This window comes from Equus caballus, chromosome X (genome assembly GCF_041296265.1).
Source record: "Equus caballus isolate H_3958 breed thoroughbred chromosome X, TB-T2T, whole genome shotgun sequence".
Lineage (NCBI taxonomy): Eukaryota > Metazoa > Chordata > Mammalia > Perissodactyla > Equidae > Equus > Equus caballus.
The window spans coordinates 75,084,300-75,091,319 of record NC_091715.1 but is presented as its reverse complement, the minus strand read 5'-3'; the positions used below and the strand labels follow the sequence as shown (position 1 = coordinate 75,091,319).

General features: G+C 36.2%; 1 long non-coding RNA gene across 2 annotated transcripts in view; it reads right to left on the bottom strand.

Annotated features, from left to right (window-relative positions):
- Positions 1-4,910: 4,910 nt before the first annotated feature.
- The window catches only part of LOC138922020 (uncharacterized), a 70,623-nt gene continuing 68,513 nt past the window's right edge, over positions 4,911-7,020 (bottom strand). For both annotated transcript variants that reach the window (XR_011435108.1, XR_011435107.1), the window contains one exon: positions 4,911-5,877. This is a non-coding gene — a long non-coding RNA (uncharacterized lncRNA). The remainder of the gene's footprint in view (positions 5,878-7,020) is intronic.

The following is a 7,020-nucleotide window of genomic DNA, read 5'->3' as shown; positions in this document are numbered from 1 at the left end:
TAGATAAACATCAATATTTTAGTAACTAACATCTAACATTTTATCTTACATGGAAATTATCCACATACTCAAGAAATTTTATTATTTAATTCAATTAGCAAAACTCTAAGGTTTCAAGTTACTGAAAGGTTTTGAAATTATGTTAAGTATATATAACATAACACATAACTATTGTTAAAAATGTTCACCCAACAGTCGTATCTTTTTCACATCTATTTAGTTACTTGTTCCCAATAATTACTCAGATTGCCTTCAAAACTTCATGAGACATTAGGCGAAATTAGCCATCATAAGTTATTATTTTTGCTAATCAGTTTTCTATTAGAGATAACATCAACTTATTTGACCAATAAACACAGGCTGCATCATATCCAATGCTGATAACTTTAAGGACAGAGCCATTTAAATCAAATCAACAATCTTAAATAAGTTTTCATTTACCCAATATTAATTTTATCATGTTAACTTGAAAACCATTTGGGTTAGTTGCTATTACATTTAGAAATAATTTATGTAAGTACTTACTTTAAGCCAAGCGAATAGAGCTCTTTAGAAACTATACCATCTGGAGGTAAGATGTTACACATATATAACATACATAGACATACATACACAGAGACTTCATAGCTATTGTTTAAAATTACTGCCATGAATCAGGCACAGTAATACAAGGCTCCCTAGTGATGAATCCAAATTTCATTTCAAGTCTTTTACTAATATTTTGTGAAGACTCTCAAGATGCTAGATTTTTGGTGAAGAAACTCATAGCTGTTTTTCTTATCTTTTTTCCCCTTTTGTTCTCCAATCCTAGGAATTAGTGATGGGCTAGATAACAGTTCCCCGAGAGGCGAGGTCATAATCCCTTTTGAAATAAAGGAAATGGATGGACTCTAAACTGCCTCTAAAGCGGCTTTTCCAGTCTTACAAAGATTTTTAAGTTGAGGGCTGTTGATCTACCAGTCCAACTACATCACCCTAATTTGCTTCTTTCCCTGTAGGTGCTTAGTTTTACTTTAACTTAGAGAAGAAGGCCTGGAAAGAAAATTTCTATCAAGCTCAGAATATCAGCTTACAGTTTGGTCAAATTGCTGATCATAAGTTGCTAAATCCTTTCAAATACCTTGTCAGATTCCAGCTGGGACCAAAGGTAACTATTGGCAGTATTGAACAGTTCCAGTAACCTTTAACGTAACACTTTCCCAGAAAAATCTCAGAGTTTCATTAACTCTATGAATAGATTACAGGGGTGTCTGTAAAGTTATGACCTAATATATTTTCCTTTAGGTACCTTTTATAACTTAATTTTCTATTGGGTTTTTGCAACAAAACTTTCAATAAGTTTATTTTGGAATTTTGGTCTTTGCTTTTATGTGCACTTCTTAAATGGTCTTGTCTAATCAGAAAGTTCTTTCTACTGACCAATGTAATCACCCCGAGGCTGGCAGCAGTTTGGCAGGACCCTTAGCTGTGAATGGAGTGCAACCTATGTCTGTCTGACCATCTCTGACCACAAAATGGGGTGCAACTGCATTTTTTCCTGACTGTTTTGCGACCTCCAACCTGACAATTATTAAGCCAAGCCCTGAGGACATGAAACAAGCTTGGTAAGATTTTTTTCCTGTTCTTTGTAAATATTTACAGCTTCCAGAACTTTTAGTTTAGCAATTATGCCAGAAGGTGGCAAGCTTGACTCTTTAAAAGCTTCTCTATTACCTGGTTCTTAAAAAGAAGCCCCACAATGGCCACTATAATTTTAAATTATCCCAGATTATTTTGCCAGCCCTTTACAGCTATCCTTATTTTGTGAAGCACTTGCTAGTTTCAGTATGAAGCCAGCTGGAGTTCTAGGGGGATGCTCCCCTTTTGTGAACTGGTCATATTTTAGGAGTTCAATTTCCCATTTTTCTTTTAGTTTAGTTTTACCATAAAGTTTGAACAATTTCTAGGGACAGTGTAATGGGTTGGAAATGTGCAGCTTGTAAGTGTTACGCCCTAAAGAAAAGTCATAAACACTCTCTTATGTGCCCGTTTCTCCTGCCAGCAGTCTAAAGCTACCATGGAGTATCAGAGCACGTAAGCGACCAACTCTCATATGTGCTTCTCCAGATAAGCCTTTAATTAATTAATGGTAATGATATGGAGATCCCTATGGGACCACTACTCATTATGAGGATGGATCCTCTGGCACTCCCATGAAGTTCTCAGTTACCTGAGAATGTCTTTTGGCTGGGAGGAGCTGGTGTCCCTTTTCTTTGGAGCTGAACAAATTCAGACTCACATTTCTCTATCAAGCAGTTTGTTCAGACTTTTTAAACACAATTCTTTCAAATTTAAAGCCAGATTAAAAGGTCTGTCTGCCCCATTTACTCCAAAGTTTCCCCAGGATTCCCTGGCCTAGGAAATTCCCCCTACATTTCTCTTTCCTAGGAATTCCCCCTAGGTTACTCTTACCTAGAGTATGGACCAGTACCCCCATAAGACACGTAGTCTTAAGGCTTGAAACAGTTCATACAAACTGTGGGCCATCAACAAAAATAAGGAGTTCTGGGTTTCAGGAGAACTTATCAGGATCACCTGAAGAATGCAGTGATCTGGGGAGGCTCAGTGGACCCCTATTGGTACTGAACACCAGTTGCGTGTAGATTCCAGGTGGTCTTCAGTGGGTTTCTCTGAAATCCTGTCACAGCTACACCAAGACCAGCCATAAGAATAGAATAAAGGAAGAAAAGGGATTTTCCTCCTCCCTGAAAAACCCTAGATCTGATTAGAGGGTCTGTAATGTGACAGACAAAAACATAGCAGACATCTAACCTATTAGAGATTAGCTCTAGCCAAATAAGAGATGATTCTCTGCTGCAAATCAACAATAGACCTGAAAACTGAAGACAACTCTGACATTAACACTATTAAGGGCTGGAAGCCTGCTTAAAATTAAGCTGGAGGACTGCCAGTTTTATATGAAAATGACAGGCAAATCTCTGTGGTTCACAGAACAAATACAACATATTTTTACAAGGCCTTTCCAAAGAGAATGCATTTTTAGAGAATAAATTCCATAGTCAAGTTTTCTTTCCCATTCTCTTATGCCTATTAGTGTTCAAGGGGAATTTACACTGAAGTCTGTGAGGGTGGGGATTATTCTGCTCATCATATATTTATTAAGCCTTAGCCACATGTTCAGCACTGTGTGAGGCACAGGAAATTAAAAGCAATAAGTAAGCCACAGTCTGTGTGTCTCTGTGCACCAGTCCTGGCTCAGTGAAATCAATAAAGGAGGAGGAAATAAACAGCCAAGTTCATCATTGTGTAAGTATCATCCCCCATTTATCTTGGTTGGCAACCATCTGGACCCCATTCCTCCACCATCTTCCACATCCAATCACTAAGAACATTGGCTTTTCTAACAAAATGTCTTCTCAAGTTCTTCTTTCTTTTTAATTTCCACAGTTCCAATTATAATAATAATATTAATAATAGCTGACATTTAAAAATATGTCTTGTGATGGGCACTGCTAGAAATTTTATGCACACTTTGCCATTTAATACAACGGCTCTGTGAGTAAAGCAGTATACTCACCCCAGAGCCAGACACTCATCATCCTGGGCCCTGACCACTGCAACAACTAGTGAACTTTCCCTCCTAATTCCAAGTTACCCCTTTCCAGTATGTCCTGGAAATCATCTCTCTGTGAATATTCCTAAATCAGGGTTCATTAGATGTCTCCTCTCCTCCCAAACGCAAACCGCATCCTAAAATTTTCCACCATCCGTTTGTTTTTGCTTACTCTTGGACTTTATATAAATGGAATCATGCAACATATACACTTTTGTGTCAAATTTATTGTGCTCAAAATTATGTCTTAGGGACTCCTCTCATATGTAGCAGAAGTTCACTATTTTGCATTTCTGTAAAGTATTTCATTGCATGAACACAGCACCATTTATTCCTTCACCTGTTGATGGACATTCATGTTGTTTCCTGATTTGATTCTTCTCCACAATGCTGCAAATATCCTTGTATGTTATTTCAGTGCATAAAAACATGCATTTATGTTGAGGGTTGTAAACTATGAGCACGAGTCTTCAAGAGATTTCTCAAAGTAGTTGTTCCATTTTATACTTCCGTCAGGAGTGTAGAGAACATTTCCATCACATCTGCTCCTCACCAACACTTGGAATGGTTCAGGCTATATTATGGTTGAAGTTGTGGTTGTTTTTATTACTACACAAAGGGCATGACCTGCTTTCCACAAGGCAAAAAGCAAGTTGTCTAATTGTTCTTAAGTCAGTTTCAGTAGTTTGTGTCTTTCTAGGAATTTGTCCATCTGATTTCAGTTATCTAATTTGTTGAGATAGGATTTTTCAAAATATTTCTTTCTATTTTAGTCAGTTTAGTGCTAATGTCCTCTCTTTTATTTCAAATTCTAATAATTTGAGTTTTCTCTCTTTTTTACTCCTCTTTTGGTTTCATTGATTTTCTCTATTTTTATTCTAAAATCTAACACTATGAAATACCACCTAGAAAAAAGGACAAGATTGTACCTTGAATGCATCATGAACAACTTGAGATACAATCACTCCAAACTCCAGAGATTTAGGAAGCTTGTGTAAAACCTAACTTGTAAGCAAATTAAATGTTTGACTCATGTGATTGACCTGGGTTTTCTACAGTTCTTTTTCAAGAAAATAAAGGCTTTTGCCATGAATTTGGGAAACATGGCTGTTTGAAATGGCATTGGGCAGAGCTGTGAGTTTTGAAACAATCCCTGGCCCAGAATTTGGTCCTTCTATCATCATTGTTTGGCTCCTCATAGCACTCCTTTGAGGCCAGTTGTGACCCTACTAAATACCGAGCTTCCAAGAAGATATAGTAGTTTGAATAATAGCCACTCAAGTATAACAAGTTCCAATTTGGGGTCTTGTAAACATTAGTTTATTTGGAGAAAAAGGTCTTTGCAAAGGTAATTAAGATAAAGATATTGAGATAATGTTACCCTAGATTATCAGGGTGGTCACTAAATGCCTTTACAAGTGTGTTTATAAGAGAGAGAAAAGGGAGATAACATAGGCACACAGAGGAGGTTATGTGAAGATGGAAGTAGAGGTTGCAGTTATGTGACTACAAACCAAAGAATACTAGAATCCACCAGAAGCTGGAAAAGGTAAGGAATGGATTCTCTGGTAGAGCTCCCAGAGGGTGCATGACTCTGGGGGATTTGGGGCTTTGAGTCTCTAGAACCATGAGCGAATACATTTCTACTGTTTTACACCACCAAGTTTGTGGTAATTTGTTATAGTAGCTATAGGAAACTAATGTGGGAACCAATTGAGAGATGGATGTATAATAGTCTAAATATCTTTGGTTTTGCTTATGAGTTACGGAAACAACTCAGCTAATAAATATATCATATATATATATATGTATATGTATGTATTTATGTATATGTATAAAATCAAGGATCTCTCTCCTGGAACTTGAGGTAAAGAATGCATTTGTATGTGGGAAAAATTTGGAAGCCCTGACTGTGTTTCAGTCCAATTTCTCAATGCCCAATGGAAACTGATTAGCCAAGATTGTTATAGATGTCCTCTTTTTATCCAATCAGTTATTAACAAGAGGAAGGATAACACAGCAGAAATATGGCTTCCAGAGCTTAACCCTGTGAACACTAATGGGAAGGCATAAAAAAAGACAGTACATCAACTTGGTGGATGACAAAACAAGAAGCAAAAATTCAAATAGCATAATGTGCATGTTCAAACAACAATATGTGCATTCTTCAAAGAGGCTGAAGCTATATTACAGAGTGCACAAAATGAAAAGTATCCTCAAATTGAAGGGCATGTCCAATCCTGATCACATTCTTCTGAAGATGTCTGAGGAAAAAAATACACAAAATTAAAAAATTTTACACTCATTGACTCAAAATACTTTTTCTCCTCAGCTCCCTATTAGTCAAAAAGATTTCTAGAATAATTGAGTTGCAGTATGATATTGATGACATAAACATCAATGCCTTCCTTTCCTCTTTCTATGCTTATTCCTGAACTAATGTACATTTTAGTATGCAATCCAGTCATGTTCTTTGATTCCATGGACATGCTCAATGAAAAGGGATAAATCAAAAAATAATTTAATAGAAGAAAATATAAGGGAAAAAATTCATGACATGGATTTGGCAATAATTTCTTGGATATGACACCAAAAAGCAAAAGCAGAAGAATAAAAATAGATACATTGGACTACATCAAAAGTAAAAAAACTTCAGTGTATTAAAAAACACAATCAATAGAGTGAAAAGGCAACCTATAGAATGGGAGAAAATATTTCAAATCATATATTTGACATGAGGCTAGTATCAAGAATATATTAAAAACATCTAGAAATGTACAACAACAACAAATAATCTGATTAAAAGATAGGTAAATGACTTAAATAGATATTTCTCCAAAGATGATATAAAAATCACCACAGAGCATATGCAAATATGCTCAATATCATTAATCATTAGGAAAATGCAAGTCAAAACCACAGTGACTTATTGCCTTACATTCATTAGAATAGCTATCACAAAAAAACCCCCACACAAATAGAAAATAACAAGTATTGATGAGGATGTGGATAAATTGGAACCCTTGTGCACTGTTGGTGGGAGTGTAAAATAATGCATCCTCTATGGAAAACCAGTATGGTGGTTCTTCAAAAAATTAAATATAGGGGAGGTTGTTGTCAAGCTAGAGGTATAGGAGGACCCTGAACTCACCTCCTGGTAATGAGAGTGAAGCACACTGCTGGGCCTCATAAGGCATCTCTTACATCAGGCCAACTCTCCAAGATTGAGAGACATAGCTGACCTACCTAATATATGTATATACAAATACGTTCACAGAGAAAGAGGAAAAATGAGGAGACAAAATAATATATTCCAAGTAAGGGAACTAGACAAAACTCCAGAAAAAGAACTGAATGAAAGAGAAATAAAAAATCTACCTGACAAAGAGTTCAAACAAAAAATCATA